Raw genomic sequence first — 24,323 nt, 5'->3', positions numbered from 1 at the left:
TAGCTTCTCCCATGAAGACATGAAAGAATATAGCTTTAAATCATGGTTATCATAAAAACAATAAAGCTCACGCTAAAATGCCTAGCATAATGAAGATGTTCAAACAATTTTGCTCATTCCTTTCACTTCCAGACAGGAGGAATTGTGTATGTCCTTTATTTCCCTCAAAACTTTGTTATTGAACTGGGCATGTAACTGGGATTTTAATAAATGCTTTAAATTGCAAAAATCCCCAAGTGTTTTATTAGGTTTGTTTGTTTGCAACAAGCAGACATGATGCTGGCCATGTGCATAAAAAGTAAGCTTTAGTCTTTCAATTAAAAAAAAAAAAACTCATGCCATCTTTGGTTAGAGCTCAACTTCCCTCCTCTGACCTGGATTCTTTATGTGTTCAAGTGACTTGAGCACAAGTTTCCAAAGCATAGGGGACCTAGGTGTATTTTGCTCAGGGGTTGGCTGGAAGGAATATAAACTCTCGGTGTAGCATGCCAGTGGCCAGGGCTGCCTCTTGGCTTGTCCTCAGGTAGACAGACATCCAAACTCACTTCCTCCTTGGGTTACAGACAAGAACTCTCTCTAATCCAGAAATGAGACAGCTCTTAGAACTTGTCTCCACTACAGAAATCCCTGGCTCAAGATGGTACCTCAATTCAGCATTATAAAATAGACCAGGCTGCCACAGAGGAGACAGATGAGCTCCCTGGTGCCAGCTGAGTAGATGGAGCTGCCAGAGACATCTCAGTAAGGGGCACTGAAACCAAGCCTGAGGCTACAAAAAAAAAAAAAAATGCTCTTCATCCATCCCTGCTTTCATCCAGATTAACTCGTCATTAATTATTTCAATAAATATTTATTGAGTACCTACTATAGGCAAGTCACTGAATATACAATAAGAAACAAGATAGATACTCAAGGTTTTTAAAGTCCTGTAAGAAAGACAGTCATAAACAGGCAATTTCAATATAATCTGATAAACACTGTTAAAGGGAGTACAAGGATCTCTGGGAGTGGCCAGAGATGAAGACAGAAGGGTCAGCAGGGAACTACCTGGTTACCAGGGACAGTGGGAATGGACTTAATCTCCATCAAACTCCAGGTAGGTGTTGAAGCTGCCTATTTTTTTGCCCTTTACCCGGCAAAAGAAAGGCCTTCTTTCCTTCAGTGGCACAGGAAGGGCAGCCAAAAGTAAAAGGGGCGTGAATTGCCTGCTTTGTTAATAAAAATACTCTGCAAATGCCAAACAGCCAGAAGGTAAAACTTCTTGCTGTTAAAAAGGTCTTGATATCTACTTCTGCAGATTATCAGATTAATCCCTTTCACAATCAAAATCAGAGAGGGCTGAGAGAATAGACAGGCAGGGAAGCATCCACTTCTATAGTCAGAAAACCAAAATTAGACTAATTATATTGTTCAAGAGCCTAGACTTCATGGTGAGGCACCATATGATTACACCAATGACTGACAGATGCATCTAACAAGCATTGAGCAAAGCAGTGATTAAGAGGATCTCTTGTTCTGGGGTGGTGACTGATCTTATTTGTCCTCAAGACAGGTGGGGATTTAGAGCTTATTAATATGTTATTCCCATCCTACTCTGCTTGGACTTCCACTGTCACTGGGAATTTCAGAGCTAAAATCTTAGAGATCTAGCCAGTCCCTCATTTTTTGGGTGAAGAATCTGAGGTTGAGAAAAGGCAACTGCCTTGCCCTGCTGGTCAGTGACAAATCCAGAATTTGAACTCAGGCCCTGAACTCTCAGTCGATGGCTTGTTCCACTAGTCCCTTTGAGCCTAGAAACCTGGCACTTGACAAATAGCTATTTGAGAAAGATTATGACTTCCTTAGAGACCTTTTTCCTTTAATACCTATCTCTCTCTGAGAATTCTCACCAAAACACGGCTATCAGGACAATAGCTGTAGTTGCTGAAAAGCTTTTAGCTTGGATGAAAAACAAGGATGAAATCTGCAAAAAGGCAAAGAAGCCGCTGTTACAAAATAAATGTTTCTTCTAAGGAAACAGTATATGTATTTATGTATTTATATGTATGTCTACATTTTTGTGTATAGGTATGAGAGTGCTGTATATATATATATATGAGTGTCTGAGAATTGTGTGTGTATCTGTGAGAAAATCTTGTTTATTGATTTGTGTATATATGTCTTTGTCTGTTAAGGCTGCTGTAACAGAATACTACAGACTGGGTAACTTAAAAACAATAATTTACATTTTACATTTCTGGAGGCTGAGAAGTCCAAGTTCAAGGTGCCGGCGGATTCAGTGTCTGGTGAGACCACTTTCTAGTTCTTCATTGATGGCCGTCTTCTCACTGTGTTCTCGCATGGTAGAAGGAACAAGAGGACTCTCTGGGGCTTCTTTAATAAGGCCACTGACCACATTCATGAGGGCTCCACCCTTATGAACCAATCACCTTCCAAAAGCTCCACCTCCAAGAACCATCACATTAGGCGTTAGGATTTAACATAGGCTTCCTCAGGGAAGCAGTGAATTCAGAGCCACAAGCAACTGAAAGCAAAGAAAGCATATTCAAATATACATTTCCTGCTGAACCAGACAAACATTATGACTTTGGGTAAGGGACTGAATCCCTTAAAAGGACTTCTAGCCTAGAGAATCATCATCTTGAAACCCATGGTAACCCACAATTTCTCTTGTGAGGGGGCCATGGCCACAACTTAATGAGAGAGGAAGCCAGTAAAGCCTTTTGCATAAATACTGAATATTCCACATAGAGGATTATTATTTTGAGCTGACAGAGGTAGCAAGGAGTGGGTTTGGCTGCATTGGAAGTTTCTACTTTGAATAAAATGTCCAGAACTTTCATCATATTTGTTTGGGTCCTGTCTCTACCTATTTGGAACTCTTTCACCATCATTATTCGGATAACCTCCTCCCAGAAATGTGTTTCTACCAACACATCTCAACTTTGGAGCATGTATATTTAGATCAAGTTCAAGAAAGTCTTCCCATCTGCACACAACTGCACATTGGATCCCAAGAACTCACTGAAACATCGTATGTCTATGCAGCAGCTAACAGCTGAAGGTGCTCAAAAGGGGGAAAGAATTTGTGCAAATACTCAGGCTTCTCAGACAGATACAATACAATAGAAAGGACCAGCTCCACGGAGTTTTCTGTCAGGTAGTCGTTTAGCCAAGCAGTTAACTCCTCTGCATAAACAGGCGGGGTAGCAGAGCAGGAAGCAGTAAACTAAAAACAGTACAGGCTCACAGGCAGGCAAACCTCATTTTCAATCCCTCCTCTGTCAGTTCTTGGCTTTATAATCTTGATCAAGTTACTGAACCAATGAGAGTTTTGATTTTCCAATCTAAAATATCAACATCATGCGTTATTGTAAAGATTAAATGATATATTGTTTTTCAAGCACCTAGAATTGACTCTGACATGGGATAAATGATATGGTTAGAAGCATTACTAGAATTTATATGAGAACTGCCATTTCTGAGACCCATGGATTCCACAGACCTTAGGAAAAAAAAATCTCAATAAAGGGTTAGTAGCAATGACTGCAATTCCAAATCACTGTAACCAAAGGAGTGAAAAGGAAGAAAGAATTTCTCAAATATTTTAAACCTTTGCTAAGCAGCGATAAGGTTCATGGAACTGGAACTGGAATGCACAAAGATGTCGCAAAATTTTGGGGTCAGATGCCTCCCCAACTCTGATGCTTAACCAACTATGAAAGCTATTTATTACCAGCCATCTTCTGGGGCTTGCTCATCTAAAAGAAATACACACACACACACACACACACACACACACACACACACACACACACTTTGGTGAGCAGTCCCTTGGAGATTTATTCTTTCCCCTGTAAAAAACAAGTATGATAGAATTAGCTTAGGGATCTCTACACAGAATCACAGAAGACACCATTTAATGAGATTAAAATTGAGTTTGTCAAAGATGACTAGATGATATATTATAGACTGCAAATTTAGCACTAATTTCAAAACCCTCACACATTAGCAAGTACTATAAATGCATTTATTTGTGAGCTGTACATCAAGGAACAAAGAGTCTATTGACAACAAAGCTATTTTGGAGAAAGTTTGCCTCCCGACAGAAATAAATGCATCTAAAACAGCTATTGACCAGGTTCCTGCCTTTTAGTAAACCTTTGAAATTTGGTTTCTGGAAGTGCATTTATAAATGGCCTGTAGCTTTCTCTTTTTATTAGCTATTTACAATGAAGGATATAAACTTCTAAAATAAAGCACCTGTGTTAAAAATTCCGCCATGAGCCTGTTAGTGGCAGGCACTGCTGCTTCCTAGCCCTGTGCAGCAGCAAATTCCAAAAGATTGCACATGAGCAAGCACAAAAGGCCTGACCTCACAAGGACCCCCATCCTGAGCAGAGATCTGTAATGGAGCCGGAGCAGAAAAGCCTGGGGTATGCAACCGAATCACAGATGCGGGGGCACAACTTAGACAGAGCCAAGCCTTTCAAGAGCACTGTTGTGGGGCTCCTTCTCCACAACCCAACTGGGGACACATGTGACACCTGGAATCAATCATGTATGCCAAGATTAGAGCAGAGCTCCACGAGTAGAAGCCTGTGCCAGGAAGGAAAGCAATCATCTTCCTACCTTAGGTCTGCGTGCTGGGTTGGGCCTGGAAGACAGAGCTCCCGGAAAGGAGGAATTCTGTCTCAGATAGCAGGTAGCCTTCCCCTGACGTTCAGTCACAACGTGGTACAACTAGATAGAATACTGACAGCATTAAAATGCATAGTCAAAAGAACACAGGTTTTTGATGTCGGCCCCGAGTCAGATGAATTTGACTCTGGCCCTTTTTAGCTATATGATCTGATAAATTTTCTGAGCCTTCATTTCCTCAGATGAAAAATGAGGATAATAATGTCCACCTCACCAGCGTGCTATAGTAAATGAGCTAATTTATATAGAAACACCCAATTTATTCCTGTCATCTTAGTACACTCAATACGGGTTCATTTTTAAAACAAGTCATGTGGCAAACAAATATATAAAATAGAGTAGGAGGAAAGGCACTAGAATCTTAGCCATTCTATCTTTGCGTCGAGGTAGGGTTCTGAGGTTTTTTCTCCTTTTCCAAATTTCCTTTTACGAAGAAAACATTACTTTTATAATGTCAAATTTTTAGTTTTAGTAAAAGGTAGTTAACAAATCTGAGAGTTCTTGAAAGAGAACTCTTTGTTTATCTGAAGATGGGTGGTTTTTATGACATGGTTACAGGTGAGAGCCATCCTCAGGGCACCAATGAAACACTATCACGGCAGGCGTCTAGTCATCACTCCTTGTGGTCAGGAGGACACCAACAGGAGTCAACAGAGTATTCCAAAGAAGGTAAAACAGAAGTCACCGCCACTGGCTGCACCCACTGATAAAGAGGAAGCACAGCAGCTGGTGAGCCTCTTCAGATACTGGCGACAGCTCGTACCCCATCTGGGTATCCTCTAGCAGCCGCCTTCCAATAGTGGCACTTCTCAAAAATAAGCACTGGAAGCCATTCAACCAGCTGCAAACCACTAGCAGAGACCTTTGGAGCCTGCTAGCCCTGTGCAATTGCAGGTGTCCCCAACCCTCGTGCATGTTGATCGGTGCCTGCGGCAGCAGGAAACCACACTGGGATGCACCAGCCTCCTGGATTCTAGACGTGAAAGCTGCCTGAACCCGCCGCCCAATTTACAACTTTGAACATCAGCTTCTCACAGCTCTTGAACTCTTGTGGAGATGGACTGTCTCACCACTGAAATACCTCATGTGACCCTGAGGCCTGAGGTCACCATCCTTACCTGGGTCCTCGGCATTCCACTAATGCGATCAAATAAGCCAAGCAAAGTTTCATCATCAAGTGGAATTGGTACATCCACAATTCAGCCGGGCTTAGACCCCAGGGGACCGTTGGATCCCAAGAACAGGTGGTCACTCTGACAGAGGAAACAGCGTGTCTCGTAAGGGATGCCCTGGCCCCTCACCTAACCACCTGGGCCCACTATTATAAAAGGTTCTGGCTGAAGGCATGACCTGGTTTACCGATGATTGTGCAAAGTTGAAAGCTGACGGAAGTCCAGTAATGGGCTGTCATGGCCATCCATCACATGGATGGCCAGCTTTTAACAGAAACTAGAGGAGGACACTCTGTCCAACGGACTGAACTGCATACAGTGGTGATGGCTGTGATGGTGTGCAAGCCACCCCATTCAACATGCCTTGCTCCATCTTTACTGATCCCTGGGCCATGAAAAACAATCTAGCCATTTGGTCAGGAGACTGGCAACTAAATGACTGGACTATGAAGGGATCCTCTGTGTGGGGACAAAAAGTATGGTAACGGCTTGCCACATGAAACAGGCAACTCTCTGCCACTCTTATGGATGCTCACATCAAAGGGCTCTTCAAGAACACAAGTGAAATTCTTGAGCCCACAGAGCCTGTGCACAAGCTTCGACAGTCACCCACTGGGTGCCTCGGAAAACCAGGCCTGAAAGCCCACCTCCACGGCCAGTGCAGAAATGGGCCTCATCCAAGCGAGTATCCCTGAAGATGAAGAAGCCAAGGATGTGATGCAACCTTACTAGTCCTGCCAAAAAGCCCAAACAATACAAGGAGAATTAGGACACACCAGCAGAGGTACCTGCCAGCTTGCATTTGGCAGACTGATCACATTGAACTTTTGACATCCAGCCGTGGATGGCACTAGTGCTTCACAGCCCTTGACATCTACTCGGAATATGGGACTGCCATCCCCATAGGGCACCCACATGCCAGTACCATAGGTCACACACAACAATCTCTGCCACGTGTTGGGAGAAGCAACCAGACTCTAAACTAATCAGGGCACTTTTTTTACAGCACAAACCACACAACAGTGGGCACAACCCTGTAGCATATACTGGACTTTCCACACTCCAGACAAGGCACTTAACAAAGCCACTAAATGGTAGAATGGAAGACAAACACAACAAGACAATTAAAGGGACATAAAGAAGCATTATAAGTAGGATGGTATCCTCACATCATTAGAGCCGTTTGGACACTCAGGGGGAAAGAGAGAGGTCATTGCCCCTCCCCCACTCCAGAGAGAGGGCAACAGCAAACACAGCACTGTAATGCATGTCGGGGACTATCAAGCTTGGAGAGGGTGTAGAGGACCACGCAGTTGCCGAATTGGGCTATACTTGAGGAATCCCAACTCAGTATAACCAACATCTTTTTCTTTTTTAATTCTGAAATGCTCTGCCCAGGAATGGGTTGTGGTCTGCTTAGCAGTAGTACCTGACACATTCCCCCCTACTCTATCTTGGGAGTTAGACTTCCCAGGAGGCTTAGCAACTCTGGGACCTCACAGGAAAGGGGGTGGAGGCTCAGAGAATGACACAATACCAGAATCCCCCTGCTAGAACTCCCAATTCCCCTGTATAGGACATGCAGGATTTGTACAGGACACACGTTCACTTGCCTAGACTGAATAATGGGGTTGAAAGGACTATGAGAAACAGCGAGGACAACAGGTTCCAGACAGCCTGGCTGGCCATCTCTGGACACACCATGCCTAATGACAGGGCAGGAACAACACCTGGGGCTCCTGGCTGAGACCCATATTCCAGGGAGGTCTGTTCAACCTCCTCGAAAGGTGATGGACCCCTGGTGATGCCTGGAATGCCAACAGTCATCACACCAGCAGTTCCGTAGCAAAGGGAGGACCTGAAACAATACTGGATCTGCCACCCATGTGATGTCCCTTTCACCTCGGATCTCTTCTTGGCAGCATGATCAATACATAATGACACAGGACTTCCCCAGGCCATCAATGGACCTGCCCATCCAGTGACCCCACTGATACAAGTGTAGGTGCAGGATCACTCCAGTGTCCTCTGCTTTAATGGCTAGAAAGGACCCCCACCGGTTTAGGTTTGCCAACTCATACTGGCAATTTGCCCAAAGAGGGAAGTGTGTATTTTTTCTCTTCAAGCCACTGTTGGCAACAATAGACCGAGACAAGGTATAACTGGCTTAGTCAATGATATAATTGCCACACACTGCTGGGGACCACTGTGACCCCCTGGGATAGATGTCTGTGGACCTCAACAGGAGATAGAAGGCCTTGCCCTTGAAGAAAATTCTCTATCCCTTGGGATCTCCTAGGACCTACTGTTTAACTGCATGGCAGGTTGGAGGGTCCCCACTCTGCTGGCTCATCTCAGGGTGGCAGGTGATACCCTTCCCAAGGAGCAGACTGGCAACTGGTTCCACTAACCTGTTCAAACTTTAATGCTGTGATAGCATACAGACGCTATGAAAAAAATGATATGCAACTTTATTTGACCATGGCAGAAATGGCTAACTCTCGCATCCAGGCCATTCAGGACCAATAAGAATCACCGAACTCGCTAGGCAAGGTGATGATAGATAACTGAGTTGTTCTGGGTTGCCTGCTGGCAGGACAGGGCAGAGTCTGTGTTATAGCCAACAGTTCTTGCTGTGTGTACATCAGTAATTTGGGGAAGGTGAAGAAAAACTGGAGAAAATCCATGTTCAAGTGGAATGGTCATCATCTGTAAATGCACAGTCCCTGTTAGACTCATTCTTTGACCTTCTCAGGTGGCTAAATCCCAACACCTGGGGCTCCTGGCTGAGAGCCATATTTCAAAGAGGTCTGTTCATCCTCCTTGGAAGGTCCTGTTAGTGGCCCTGACCACGTACCATCTCAGTTGGGCAGGGAGGCTCTGTGAGGCTGGAATCACACATAGACCATATCAGATACCCTCTGCCTTCATTTTGAGGCTAGCTATTGGTCCTATTGGGTGTGACATGCTTTGTTTACTTGTTTTTCCTGGCATCCCAGTGAGGGTTAGGGGTAGACTGCTGGGTAAGCAGCCATCACACGACCTGTCACCTCTCCTCAGGACTGCCAGTGTGTGCCCTGGGCCTGGAACATGCCCTATTTGAAGGCCAGATGCCAAGCTGCCACTTGGCCCCAGATTCCTCTTATTAGGAGTACTGTTCCCTGTTCTGGGTAGGCAGTGAACACCCCTATATTGCTCAAGCGTGTGTGACACATGGTGCTCAGCCAGCCCCAGTAGTTCTGCTCTGTCTCCTCTCCTTGGGCCGGGAATGGGGGCTTGGCCTGCAGAGGGGTGTGTGCAGTCCACTCCCCTGTGTCAGAGACCAGCTGGCCATGGGAGGAGGGCACACACTACAGATGCTGATTTTGCCGCATCACTTCTTTCAGAGTAAAGCACTGTTCCAACCAGCACTTGGTGTGCTGAGTCCTCCTTGGGGACCTGGAGCACATGGGTGCTTCAGCGGGCTGACGTCTGTGAGTTCCTCATTCTGGCAAGAGGCACTGTTATGCCCTTTTACCATCCTCCAAGCGGTGGAAATCCTCACCTGGGGAGTAGCTGCATCATCCTGCTTGACACGTAATCTAATGTCAGGTAGCAATAACTGCTACTTGTGAACACAAAACAGGATAAGGAAAAAGAGAGACGTGGGCAGAATCACAGAAGACGTAGCTGGGCCTTAAGGATAGGTCAAGAATGCAGCTGAGTTCTACCATGATGAGTGCAGTCAGAGGGTGGGCACGTGGTCGCCTGCCTGGTGTGGACAGCCCCCAGGCACACATTCCACAGCTCATGGCACCAGCAAGAAGCTGCCTCCCTAAAAGGGTGTCAGCCAGCCCTTTCATCACTGTGCCATCTCGGAAGACAGACCCCACTGATGTATTACCAAGCGCCCTGGAAGAATCTTTATTCCAACCTTCGATATTACTAAAAATAATACCTCCCTCAGCATCATAGGGAAGAAATGAGATAACCCATGCAAAACGTTGACCACAGTGTATGCCATAAGCACACACTGTTTATTATTTCGTATACAGTAAAACATAAGAATAGAAAAGCCCACTTAACACATTACGTTAATTACAAATAAAGACAGAGCCTTGACTGTATTTCCATTTCGGATTTGCAATAAAGTCTATACTTTGAGTAACAAAGTTCTTGCCAAACTCCCTTTAGCTACTGTCATAGATAGCTCAGGCTGTTCTAACAAAAAAATACCATAAAATGGGTGATTTAAACAAACATTTCTCGCAGTTTTAGAGATTGGGAAATATATGATCAAGGTGCTGCAGATCTGTTGTCTGGCTTGTGGACAGCCAGCCACCTTCTCAATCTGTTGTCTGGCTTGTGGACAGCCAGCCACCTTCACATGGCATAGAGACAGAGACAGAAAGACAAAGACAGAGATAGGAACAGAGAGAGAGATACAGACAGAGAGACAAAGGCAGAAATAGAGAGATATGGGGTGGGAGGATGCATGCTCTCTCATGTCTCTCCGTATAAGGGTACTAAACCCACCATAAATAATCCACCCTCATGATGCAATTACCTTCCAAAGGCTCCATCTCCAAATACCATCAGACTAGGGATCGAGTTTCAACATTACGAACTTGGGGGGCACATGAACACGCAATCCCTAACAGTTACCATGTACTCCTCCACCACCATCTGTTATAATTAAGTAGGAAATTCATATTTTTCAGCCGATGCAGATACAGCATCATTCTGCTGCCAATAAAGTATTACAAACAGCTTGGGCCCCCAAGGTGGCTTTTCACATTGATTAAAAGTCCCAAGCCCCAGGCATGGTCAGTCCCCCTCAGAGAAAGTTGTTTGGGGCCATCCATGCTGCTTAGGCTCCTGGGACACCAGCTTCCTCATTTACGCATCCACCCACATCTTTGATGATAAGCATTTCACACATTCCATCTCAATGAGCACGCAAAAATCTTAAAGATAATCCCAGAAATCTATTTCTTACCTCAAAACTTCCCTTTTAAAAGCATCACTGCAGAACTGAAAAACTCTAAATTTTGTAGTAATCATTTTCTTATGTGCCTCATAACAGGATTTTGAAAGTGCAGGATCTAGTTTATTGAAGGCCTGAAGGTTACATGCCTCCTGGACTCAAGAAGTCCGAGACAAGACATTTATCATCCTGGCTGGAGTTGTTTAGTACTAGCATTTGAATATCCGCCTTATATGAAGGTGCTAGGTACTTAATATATAACTTCTTTATTAATTCTTAACATAACATGGCAAGGTAGATATTATCCCAAATAACAGAAGAGCTGATGGAAAGGTAGAGCAGTGACATCATTCGCTCAGAACAAAGGTGGAACTGGGTCTCAGACTCAGGGTTCTGACTCCAAGGTCTACACTCTTTCTTCTGTTAGATGCTGCTTCCCAGAACAACAGTCAGGAAACGGTACCACTATATGAATAAGGCAACGCTCACTTGATTTAGGGAAGGAAAAAAAAAAACACACACTTCATCATGAAATATATTCACTTATGTCTGTAAAAGACATTTCTTCCTTATCAAAGGGGGGAAAAAAGCAAAAAGACATTTCCCTGGAGGATATCACTTACCAAGTTTGATGGTTAGTAATTAATTCCAGCTGAAACAGGGGCTTGAAGTTAATGAGTGAATGAGAGAAAGAGAGAAAGAAATGTAGAGGAAAGGCTAAAGAGATAGAAGGACAAGGAGAGAAAAACGTATTAAGAAAACAGAAGACTTTTTGTGTTCTCTTTCTCTTGAAATATTAGAAGTAACTTCCTTATCAGCAAGACTCTTGAGACAGACCTCTGAAAACATCTTTCAAGGCCAAGAAATGAGGCTCTATACTATTTGGGGGAGGGGGGAGGGAGTTCTATATTAACTTAAGTCTTGCAAATCCAATAAGATTTCCAGGCAGAATCCCGGGGGACCTCACTGCCTCCAACATCAGCAGGAAGATTTACACTAACTGAATATGGCTTCTCAGCAGGGCCAGCTCAATTGCCTCCATCTATCTAAATAGGATCCTGACACAGAAACTGGGAATAAAAGTAGGAGACTGGTGTAGTCAGGGTCAGTAAATACCTTAGCATGGACACAACTGTTATATTCTGAATGGTATAAAAACGCATCAGGATGAAGCAGATCTCAGTATTAAAGAGAAGGCAGAGAAGCAAGAAAGTATCATCCCTAGATCTATAAAAGCTGAGGAGATGCCAGAGGCAGTCAACAAGATTTTGAACCCAGCTACAAGAGTCTGCTGCCTGCTGATGGGAAACACATGCCTTGTTGCACAGAGAAACCTGCTTCAGAGTATATTCCAGGTACTAAAATAAGACCACAAAGGATGCTTTATGGCTCCTTCCAGATGGACCACAGAGCCTTGTACTGCAAATTGAAAGGAGTTCAATGTGAATCTGGGTCTCAACCGACCATTCATATTCTAATCACAAGCTGTCAGTGTTTCATCATTCCACCGTGTCTGTACCTAAACATTTTCAAATCCTCAGATTCCACCAAAGTCTTGAACAACTTGGTGGGATGCAGTGCAGACACAGTGTGACACCACCCAGAAACATAGTGTGACACCACTTGTGTCTTCCAGCAGAGTGGGAGGCTCAGAGGGAAGTAAGTGGACTGGACTGGACACCAAAAGGTTATATAACTTACGGGCATACTTCTAAATCACACCTTCAAGGAGAAATGAAATTCAGTGTAACCTGCTCAGTCTCACACTTGACCACCATTCCTTGCAATTGTCTGGAATTTAAATACGTCTTTCCAGAGGTTCCAGGCAAACGCTACACAGAAGAGAGCAGGGCTCGCATTAAGGATCTCGTCTCATGTACATTTTGATAATGAGGTGTTCCAAATTTGCCGCTGGGTCTTGGTAAGAGCAGGTCAGGTAAATAAAAACCCCAGACACACACACACACACACACACACACACACACACACACACACACAGAGAAATCTTCTGAGCCATTACATTTGAACTCTTTCCCTCACAAGATCTTTCACCACTATGTCCCAGTTCGGTCATACTGGTTGTGGGTAAATGACACCAGTACCCTACGTGATATGTTCCCATGGTCTGGCAACTAAACAGGGAGTAGCAGCGAATGCTCATCACCAGTCCAGGGCGATAGCCAGCCAGCAGTGTTCTCAGTGGTTGTGTTCTGAGAACCACACCCAGGAGCAAGTAGCCTGGGGACTCCAGTCCCATTTCCACTTCTTGCCCAAAGTTATAACTACCTCCGAATAGCTGAATTAGTCATTCGTGTACATCACAAAGTACTAAAGTGGTTGTGGAGTAAGATATAGTGCAGGCCCTTGTGATGCAGATAAACAAGAAGGTCTCCTTGATCACCTGGATTCACAGAATGAAGGTCAGGGAGAGACAATGAAACCAACGATTGCAGCCCAGCCTCACTTTAAGGAAGTCTGGAGCACTACAGGGAACACCTAACCTTAAACGGAGAAAGAGGAAAGGCACAGGAGGGCTGGTGAGTAGGGGGAGCTGGGGCTGGTGGAGAGAAGAGCACAGGACAAAGCTAAAGGACTAGCAGAAGCCAGAACGTGCGGGTCCTTGAAGGCCAGGTAAAGGAATGTGGATTTGATCATTGTGTTCTGGAAAGATCACAGTGGCTGTACCGAAGAGAATGGCCTAGAGGAGAGCAAACTAGACACAATGAGGAAGGAAGGGGGGCAACTGAGGCAGACGTAGGGAGATGATGGTATCCCGAGCTAGGGCAGTAGCAGAGAAGAGGGTGCACTCAAAAGGACAGCACAGACGAGGCCTGGGTACTAACTAGATGTGGGAGATTCAAGAAAGAGGAATCAAGGATACTATTACCTGCTTGGAGAAGTGAATGAATATTAGCACCACTCCCTAAGATTTGAGGACTAAACAAACCGAAACAAACATGAGAGGAGGGTGAGTCTGAGCCCCTTTGAGGACATGCTAAGCTCTGAGGTACCTGCAGGGCAACCCAGTGCAGTCATCCAGGAGGAAACTGAGTTAATGACATCAGGCAAGAAGCTGGAGTAGAAGATATAAATTTGGGTGTTATCGGTTTAAGGATGGAAAATGAAGCCATAAGCATGTATGGGATCATCCCAGGAGAGTGTAAAGTGAGAACAGGAGAGGAGGGAAGGGGAGAAAAGGGAAGGAAGAAGGCTGAGGTCAGAACTGTGAGATCGCTCACATTTAGGGCTGGTCAATAGAGAGGCCCCTTCTGAGGTACCCCAGAGAAAGGCCAGAGGATGACGAAGAGGAGGCAAAGCACCAATCAGCAGCCAAATAGGTGATCAACAGTCCCCAGGGCGTAAAACCTAAATAGGATCTGATTGGTGGGCACAGGACCGCAAAGGCAAAGGGTAAGGAGGGGAGAGGAAACCCTCTCCCTCTCACTTGACCTTCAGCTCTCAGAGCACATTACAGCAGCCACAAACCTTGTTAGCCGCTCCCCTCATCACATAGGTTGAGAGGGGCTGTTCCAGAAAAACATAATGCAAGCCACGAACGTAAGCCATGGTTGTAATTTTAAATTTTCTAGTAATTATGTTTAAAAAGTAAAACAGGTGAAATGAAACTTGATTTTATGCTTTGGTATATCAAAATATGACCATTCACTAATCAATACAAAAAATTATTAATGAGAGATTTCACTTTTTTTTTGGTATTAAGACTTTAAAATCTGGTGTCTTACTCTTTTAGCACGTCTTGTTCAGAGTGGTCACGTTTCAAGTGCTCAGTAGCCCTATGTGGCCAGTGGCTACAGTATGGGCAATGTAGGCTTACGGTCTGTCTGTATGCAAGCACTTCGGCTTTCCCCAAATTTTATTTAAACAAATAAAAAACCTGAAGTATATGATAAACGGAAGCTCTCTGAAAACTCTAGATAGCAAGCAGGATATCAAATAATGAAAAATTTGGATAATTAGGGAGGTTTTTTTTTCAATACTGTCACAAAAGCAAAAGAAGTTGGGGACAGGCTGACCTCATGCTCATTCTGAACAGTACGGCAGATGACAGCCGCTGTGGAATGGAGATCAGCGCAGGTTCCCTGTTAGGAATAAGTCAATACAACTTTTTAGTACACAGTAGGTGAGGTACTGCATATCACCATCCAGGGACACACTACATTATACAAGGTCAGGTGGGGGGAAGGCTGCAAATTGCCCATGGAGAAAGGCCCCTCCCTTGGCCCAGTCAATGCCATCTAAAAAGATTTCTATCTGGAACTTCTCAAAATCTTTCAGTCACCTCTTCGCATCACCTTGAAAGAGTATGTGTGATTTCCTCATCATGGAGACATTAATAGGACACGGCTTCCCGGCTCTCTACCTCCATCTCATCAGCGGTGAAGCGGGCTCCCCAAGGAGGAAGGGCAGACAGGAGATGAATCGAATTGTCCAGCTCAGGATCACCTAGCACTCCGGAAATCATAGTCCGAAGCCTAGTTCAATTTTGCTGGTCTCACCTCTCCAGCTTTTGAGACCTCATAGCTGCATCTGAAACCAGGAACATTCTTTTTCTCTTCAGATAAACCCAAAAGTTGTTAGTTAGAAACTCTCACCCCTGAGACAGAAAAAGAGTGAAATGTTGACATCTAAACCTCAGAAACGGAAACAGCCTTCTGCCTACTCCTCTAGCCTTGTCTCTCTCATATATCCCTTTCTTCCCCACCCTCCTATATTTTATACTCTGGTAATATCTCACAGCTAGTGGGCACCGCTCCCTTCCCTCCCCCCACCCCCCACTCCCACACACACACACACCCTAACAGGAGAGGCAGAGCATTAGTTATGTAGTTGAAAGGCTAGGCTTTGAAGACAAAAATCCAAATCCCACAGCTAACTTTTGCTAGCTGCGTGACCTTGGACAAATGACTTGAACTCTGTGAGTTTCCTTATCTGAAAAATGGTGAAAATAAATGTGCCAACCTCACAGAGACATGTGAGGATTAAAATGAGTTAATGTACTAAACTAAGTGTATTAGAAATTAAAATGAGTAGAACTGGGCCTGGAACATGCTAAGGAGTATATAAGTGATTGCTATCATCTATTACACCAGTCTTAGGTGTTCAATAAGTGGTGGCTATGATTATTATTACTAAAATCCCTACTCCCTCCTTCAAAGCTTACCTCAGCTATTACCTCATTCTGCTGGCTTTTCCTGCCAATGCCACTCTCCCGGCCCTCTAACATGCCACACAGAAAGACACGTTTACACTCAGATTTGATGGCCCTTCCAGGGCAGCTGCTGCTTCCCACCCTTCCCATTCTTAACTAAATGGCACTGTAAATAGTAACTATCTGCTTATGTGTTTGTCACTTTCCCCATAGCCCTGCTCCTTAAATATTCATGTGCAGACGAATCACCTGAGCATCTTGTTAAAATGCAGCCTTTGATTCAAGAGATCTGGGGTGGGCCTGAGCTTTCGCATTTCTAACAAATTTCCAAGTTACACAGATAGTCCTAGTCCAGGGACCACACTCTACAGCAGCGCTGATGTAGACTGTAAGCGGCCTCCAGAGCAAGGACTGGAGCTGTCTCCATTCAGTGTCGTCGGACCTCATCTCAGTCTGCGGCTCACAGTGGATGCTCAGCAAATTCTGACTGAACTGACTTAAAATGATGTTATCTACTCCTGGAGCTCAGGGGCTACTTTTGTAGCTCACTCACACATCTGGAATGTATGAGGTGCATTGGGGGCAAGTGACTATTCTCAAGCATAATCACCCCCACATTAAACTCATCCAAAAAGCTGTGCTTAGTCCAGGAGTAACCCAGGGTACGAAAACACTATACCTCAGGGGCACCACCTCTAGTGAGAGGGTAACAAAATCTGTGCACGTAACTACAAGTGGAGCAGAGCCAGCGAGGGGGGCTTTTCGGGAGTCATTCAGTTAATCTTTTGAAATTCTCTGAAATAGCTCAGTGCTTCTCCTTCACCTGCCCTAGCTACCTCCCACCTCATAGGGACACATGTGACTCATGATGATTGGATTTGGGAAGGTATCAAGAAAACAAAGATTTTGTTAATGTTACAAAATCGTACCTTTCTTTAACTGCCTATGGAGAAGAAGCACGGAGAGGAGAGAGCACATGCCATCTAGAACCAGAAGGCCTGGACGTAAAGCCCAGTGTTCCTTCACCTATTAAGTCCTTGCTATATGCAAGGCACCAATACCAGGCTCTGAGAAAATGCAAAATTCTTTGCCCTCGTGTAGCTCTGAACAGAAGAAGGCAGATGATACACTTACAAGCTCCCCCCACCCCACCCCACCCCCACACACACAGTCAAGAATGCTAAATGCTCAAATGGGAAAATAAAGCAGGACAAAAGGACAGAATGTCAGGGTGGGCAGGGTGCCATGGAAGACGGCTCCGAGGAGATGAAATTTGAGCAGAGAAATGAAAGAAGAGGGGTAAGCCGTGCACAGATATCTGAGGAAAGAATGTCCCAGGCATGTTAAAGAAACAGCAAGAATGACAGTGACGCTGGAAAAGAGTGAGTGAGGCAGGGAGAGGAGAGGAAGTCAGAACTGCAAGGCCTGTAACCCATGGAAAGAAATCTGGACATTTTTTTCTGAGTAAGATATAAACCTCTTTGGGGCTCATGTGCAGAGGAGCAGCGTGATCTCACCTTCATTTCTAAGACCACTCCGGCTGCTGTGTGGAGGACAGACACTGGGGATCTAAGGGTGGATGCAGGAGACCAGATGGGAGGCTCTGGCCTCAGTGGCCTGCGTGAGAGAGGGTGTGGGCAAGGGGGTGATGACAGAGACCCCCGCAGGACTTAGGGATGGAATGCACGAGAAGAGCAGTGGTGACGCCTTGGTTGTAGCCCTAGAACTTGATGTGGGAAGCAGAATAATGGCCCCCAAAGGTATTCATATGCTAATACCCAAACCTGTGAACACGTTATCTTCCATGGCAAAAGTGACTTGAAGATATGATTAAGTCAAGGATCTTCAGATGGAGAAGTTATCCTGGATTATCTGGGTGGGTCCACTGTAATCTCAAGGATCCTTATACAGGAAAGATGGAGGCAGAAGGGTCAGAGTCAGAGAAGGAGATGAGATGAGGAAAGCAGAGGTCAAAGCAATGCAGGGCCAGGAGTCCTGGAATGTAAGAAGCCTCTAGAAGCTGGAAAAGGCAAGGAAACAGATTCTCCCCCTAGAATCTCCAAAAGGAGTGCAGCCCTGATAACCCATTTTAGACTTTTGACCTCCAGAACTATAAAGTAATAAAAAGTGTGTTGCTTTAAGTTGGTGGGAATGTATAGCAGCGGCAATTGGAAACTGATATACCTGAGTTCACTGCGATGCCTTTTACTGAGACAGAGAGCACTGGAGAAGGAGCAGAAGCAGGAACTCTGTTAGGTCATACAGATTTGAGGTGTCCATGATCTACTCAAGTGGCGATACCAAGTAAAGAGATGACAGCCAAACCTGCCACTAATATAAAGCATTTAATATTTCTATAAATTGACCTCTAATCTAAAGCCAATGGGAGTAATTTTTGAGAGATTTCTTAGTCTTCTGTCTCCACGAATCTCATCGTATTCCATTCAGCTCCACAGAATTCAGAAAACAGCACTTGGGGCAATAAGTGGCCACAATTCTCAAGGAAACACCAGATCAGCTGAAGCATTCCCAATAAATAGAGCTGTAAGAAAAATCCCACCCTAGATACTCGCATCACCTGCCACTCTCTCCCCAAATCTAGGGACACCACACTAGCTGTGACTAGCTCATATCCAGTAACTGAGTATTAGGGATGTGTATTTTATTTCCTGATAAATGATCAGTGATTTTTAAATGGTCTTAGAGATCAGAGAAGTTCAAACTTCCCCAAAATGCACAATCCATTCATTCATTCATTGCGTGACACTGGCTGAGGCCGGGCCCTCTGCTGGGATCTCCAGGTCGAGTGAAATGTTGGCAGGCTGGTGTTCACAGAGCCTATTCCTCCTACAATCTCTCATCCATCCTGTGAAGGAGGCATCACTCCTCACAAGGCTCTGGAGTCCTGTGAACCTACCACTTATGGGTGCCATGGAGCCGATTCCCAAACCTACTTGAATCTGTTTCATCATCCATGAAATAGGAATTTATAATCCCTGTAAAACATTTAGCATAGTATTTGATACTTATTAAGGGCTCAACAAGTGGCTGCCTTAATTTTTTATAGTTATTGTTCAAGTATCGCCTAATTTTTTTTAAATAAACAGCCTAAAATATGTCTCCCTGAAATATTCAGTATGACAGCAACTAAAATTCCTTCTCCTACTGACAGCCTTAAAATATTTGAAGGCAGATTTTATTACCTTTCTTCATCTCTCTTCCAGGGAAAATATACCCAGTTCCTTTATCATCCCTCACAGAACCTGACTCCCCAAACTCCTTCTCATCTTCATTGCTTGTTCTTATGTGTATTATGCTTGGCCACCGCCCTCTTAAAATATGGTCCATAATGAAACGCAGTGGCCTGACCAACGTCAGGGAAAACAGAGTTGTTACACAGTAAACATCTTGCATTAAATGACTTAACAATCACTGTTTCAATTATTCATGAGCAGCAATTCCAAACATCTGAGACATGTTCTAGTGTGAAATTTCACTGAAATACAAATGTAGGTCTTCCAGGCAATGCAACCCGTGTTGGGGAGAGTTACTAAGGCTCTACTGTCCCAGCATCTTTCTCGCAATAAAGGATTCCCCTCCTTGTCCTCAAATGAAATAATACCTATGACGTGACTACAAATTCAGATTCCTTGTGAAAACTTGCCATCCAGCAAGAGAAGATGCTTTAGTAAAATTGTTTTCACATGAAAGGCTTTGCACAGGAAACATATGATCCCTAATAGAAACATGATTCGGGATAAACAAGGGTCCGTATAAACATTTCCATAGTCACAAGTTTGGATGTTCGTGACAGCCTATAACTGTGTCTTTCATGAATGTCATGTAGCCTCTGTAAACACATCAATGCAGCTAAAGAATGCTCTAGGTCTTCTGTGCATAAAACATGCACCATAATGAATACAGAGCTGAATTAAGTCCCTGAGTTCCAGACCCAGCTCTGCCAGGCACTGCCTGACCTTGGGAAACTACCACTCTTCTTCCTGCCTACACAATGAGAGGTTAGATTAAGCCAGGGATCCTTAATCTGCTGTCCAAGGACAGGTAAATCGGGGAGATGTTTACCCACTGAAGTTTTAAGGCTATGAAGATGTACATTTTTTAGGGGAAAAGAGCTATAGCATTTATCAAATTCTTGCCATTGTGGTAACTGCTTTGCATAATAATACCCATAATAACTGCTAATACTTAAAGACTTAATATGTGCTTCATAAATATTATTTTACTGAATCATAATATTTCTATTCAATAAGTACTATTATTACCCCATTTTATTAATAATAAAGTTGAGATTTAGAAAGATCAGGTAACTTGCTTGAAGTCACCCAGCATGTGACCAGGTGAAGTAGATTTCCACACAGGTCTGAATCCATGAGGCCTGTTCTTATCCACTATGCTAGTGGTCTCCAACCTTTCTAGCTCCAGGGACTGGTGCTCCATGAGAATCTAATGCTTGATGATCTGAGGTGGAGCTGAGGCAGTAATGCTAGCGCTAAGAAGTGGCTGCAAATACAGATGAAGCTTTGCTCGTTCAACAGCTGTTCACCTCCTGCTGTGCGGCCCAATTACTAACAGGCCACAGACTGGTACTGCTCAGGGGTCTGAGGGTTTGGGGACCCCTGCACTACACTACACTGCCTTCCAATCAGCTCAGTAACTAGGTAACTGGACTAGTTGGTTATCACACCACAATGTAGAATTGTCTTTAATTTGCCTATTTTAAGGCTAGCACTTTCTCAAACCTCAGCAGTGGTTGGGAGTACCAATTCATTCAAATTAGCAGGCCCAGGACCATACCATTGTGAGTGACCCTGCCATTAGCAAAGCTGCTCACTCCAAGAGCTGGTAATACAGCAGACAGAATTAGGAAAATGCAACTTATAAATAAACTATATTTTTTCTTTATGCTAACACTATTGCTGTTTGTAGCTCCATCAAAAAGAAAATAAGACCTGAATGGCCAGTAAAGACTCAGATGAGAGAATGCTATATGTAAAATTTCACTTCTTTAGTTTTTACACTCAGATTCATAAATTACCTTGTTAAAGCGTTTCTGCTTACACAGCAAAGTGTCCGTGGATTACATTTTCATTCCTGGGAAATGTTAGATGAACTTCTCCAGTTCCTTTGTATCCTCAAACTAAACTAGAGGATAATTGACTTTCTATGAATTAACACGTTTTAAAGCCCATTTACAATCAGAAGATAGGCCTAAAGCAGAATTATAATATATGTCTATAAATATGTGCACATGCAGAAAAAATAATCTTGCATTAGTAACAGAAACTAACTCTGGCTAAACAAAAAACGAGGAGAGGAGATTTTTTAGAGGAATACTATTACATTATGGAATCCAAGGCTAAGACACATGCTGGAAAGGTCTAGAATCAGGACTAGGAGCATCAGGATGACTCAGGAATATGTTCTCCCTCTCTGACTTCACAAGACGTTCTCTGTGGATTTGCTACATTTCTCTATGTCTGCACCTCAGGTGACTTGACAGAACACGGCCTCCAGTATCTCTTTACTTTGTTAGTCCTCTATTTCAGCCACCAAGAGAGAAACTAACTTATCTTTCTGAATTCCAATACCCCCAAGGAATCAAATAATAAAAGATCCTGGTTCAATCACCTGTGGTTGAGACACAGAGTAGCCTAATGCAACATGGCTGCCTCCATAATAACTATGGAGGTAGAGTAATAGGGAAACAATTTCCAGAAAAGGAAGGGGTCTAAAGTAGTGGTCAAGCTATAGGCTGGTACAATAATTTACCCCTACACATCCTTCCTGAGGTAGACACTTAGGTGAATAGAAAGTCCCTAGCTCAGAAAGAGTCCAAACTCCTCCATGTGATCAGAAGCCCTCATGATCAGACCTCTGACCTCCATTTTGTCCTCCCCAGGGCACACTCACCTTTCTGCTCTGAGCTCCAATCACTGCATTTTCATTGCATCTCTACAACAATGATAGAAACTCCTTCTCACTTCAAGTCCTTTCCTAATAAAGTCATCTGCATTTCCCATCCCTCCCATCTAGCCACCTCCCCCTCAGCCTATCTCCGACTTAGGCTTCCTCATGCCACCCACAACAGACCAGAGCACTGATCAAAATTGCAATGAAAGAGCTGGATAGCTTTTCAGTTGATATTTTTTCTTTCCTATTATATTATAATCTTAATAAGGGCAGAGCCCAACTCTCCTGTTTGATTCTAATTCCATAGTGCCTAGTACATATAGTGCTCTGCAATAGTAAAGACTCAAAAGTATTTAATACACATTTTTTAGTGGAAAAAAAAAGAGGAAGTGAACCAGGCCAAATCCTAAACTTTCAAACTTAATGGTCTCCAAGAGGTAGGCGTGGCCTAGAATCAAAGTATTTCTTACACCTCATTTTCCAACTCAGAACACTTTCAGAGACAGGAACCAACTGGCAGGTGATGGCTGGCAAGGACAACAACCCTGAAGGCATAAGGGACGCTTTGTTATACCAAGGCAACCCTGAAAACAAAGTCAAACTGTGGTCCACCAAGAAGCAGGATTTCTGCACTCACAGAAGCCAAGTATATGTTCCCATCCCCAAGGCTTTTCTAAAAAGAGGTTATTAGCCACTCATCTGAAAACCAGACATCTCAAAACATCAAGGTTCTTTTCAACCTAAAATCAAAAGATACATTACCAAACAATCATCGCTTTAGATCACAGCCCCAGTTAAATGTAAATGACTCCTTCTGTGGTTTTAATAAGAAGCATGGCTTTGGAATACTGTTGGCATACAGTAAATTTAAATTCTTTCCCTTCTGACATTTTACAAAAATTACAGCTACTCCAAATCAGTCATGAACCACTGGGGGTAAGGGGTAGCTACCTAGTCTACTTAGAGACATACCAAAATATACTGACATACAGAAAATATAAGAAAAAGAAGCCTAAGTAAGCTCCGAGGGCCAACTTTCCACCATGAAGTGCCTGGAAATACACCCTGAAACATAACACATCTAATAAGTGATCCTATAGTAGCAGTCTCATTTATTTTTTTCTTTGAAAAAAAAAAAAAAAAAAAAACTCAGTTCTAAAAGATACAGAATAAAATACGAACTGTGGCATTATTTTAAGTGAAGACAAAGTTGCCATGTCAATTGTCTGCTATTACGGGAATGGACTCTCTTTAGGATAATTTCCTGTAATTAATCCTGTAATCGAGCTCTTAGATCCTAGAAAAGAAACCTTCCACTACGTACACTCCTGATTCTGTCCCTTTCTTTGCTAGTTCTTTCCATGTAGGTCTCTTCTTCAGCTGCACAAATATTGTCTCTTAAAGGTAATATAGAGTAGTTAATTATATATCCTCCATTTTAGTAAGATTTGTATTTTGTAATGAGGAAAAAAATATGTTCATTGTAGAACCTATAAAACCAGAGAAAATCACAAAGGAGAAAATAAGCACCTCTTATTTCATTGCTCAGAGGTTTAGTCTATGCTACTCTAGGCCTGGTACAGGACAGACAGCCCCTGTTTCAAGAAAGTAATTGATAACCAACCACACAAGTAATGAATTTCAATTTTGATAAGTGCTATAAAGAAAAAAGTATGGGATAGGAATAGGATGCCATGAAAACAATAATGGGACCCCTTACTCTAATTAACATTTTAGTGCCCACATTTCCTACATTTTTTTCAGTGCAACTGTTAAATGTGCATACATTTTATCTAGCTCAGATTGAATAGTGCCTAATTTTTAAGAATAAATATTTCATTTGTCATCTCGAAAGCTAATTTCCACGGACAAAAGAGTCGCTTGTCCAGAATTTCCCTCAGAAATCCCATGAAACATTAGTGGGCAAAACAGCCATCTCTGAGTTACAAATGGCCACAGATGAAACCAAGTAATTACATTTTCCAGATCTCTCTGAAGCACTCATATAACCTCTGGCCAAAAGGGGGCCATTGTTGAGAACTGGATGAGGTCATCGCATCAATTCAAAGCTACAATTAAAAGTACATAAGAATGCATTCCAGATTCTTCTTCTTCCTTCCAGAATCTTGCGAATTTGTTTAAACCGCTCATCCACTATTATTTCATCAGAGTTCTGGGTTTGCAGGTAAGTCTCCATAACAAAAGCATTTGGGAACTTATCCATCTGATCAACATTTTAAGATCTAGATAAGATTGGCTAGGGACCCTTCAACTCCATGCCTGACAGAAATATAAATCTCTCACCAAGATACCTGTAAATTTCTAAGTGAAGCTATATTCTCATGGTCAAACTCTGCCAACAGGACTTTATTTCCATATCTAC

The 24,323-nt window shown here is 43.4% G+C and overlaps 1 protein-coding gene and 1 long non-coding RNA gene across 6 annotated transcripts in view; both read right to left on the bottom strand.

Moving 5' to 3' along the window:
- Positions 1-24,323, bottom strand: part of ST6GALNAC3 (ST6 N-acetylgalactosaminide alpha-2,6-sialyltransferase 3) — a 467,918-nt gene that overhangs the window by 409,383 nt on the left and 34,212 nt on the right. Inside the window, exon 1 of one of the 5 annotated variants that reach the window (XM_036235330.1) lies at positions 11,463-11,568. The exons of the other annotated variants lie outside the window; for them this stretch is intronic. The gene's annotated coding sequence lies outside the window, so the exon portion shown is untranslated. Of the gene's footprint in view, positions 1-11,462; positions 11,569-24,323 lie in introns of those variants that run through there. 5 annotated transcript variants of the gene reach the window in all.
- LOC118613228 lies at positions 3,040-11,452 on the bottom strand. The gene is made up of 2 exons (XR_004955361.1): positions 10,234-11,452; positions 3,040-10,194 (listed from the first exon to the last, which is right to left on the bottom strand). It is a non-coding gene; the product is annotated as an uncharacterized LOC118613228 (long non-coding RNA).

The sequence above is a fragment of the Rousettus aegyptiacus genome, unplaced genomic scaffold (genome assembly GCF_014176215.1).
Source record: "Rousettus aegyptiacus isolate mRouAeg1 unplaced genomic scaffold, mRouAeg1.p scaffold_m13_p_1, whole genome shotgun sequence".
NCBI lineage: Eukaryota > Metazoa > Chordata > Mammalia > Chiroptera > Pteropodidae > Rousettus > Rousettus aegyptiacus.
This window is presented reverse-complemented; position numbering and strand designations above follow the sequence as displayed.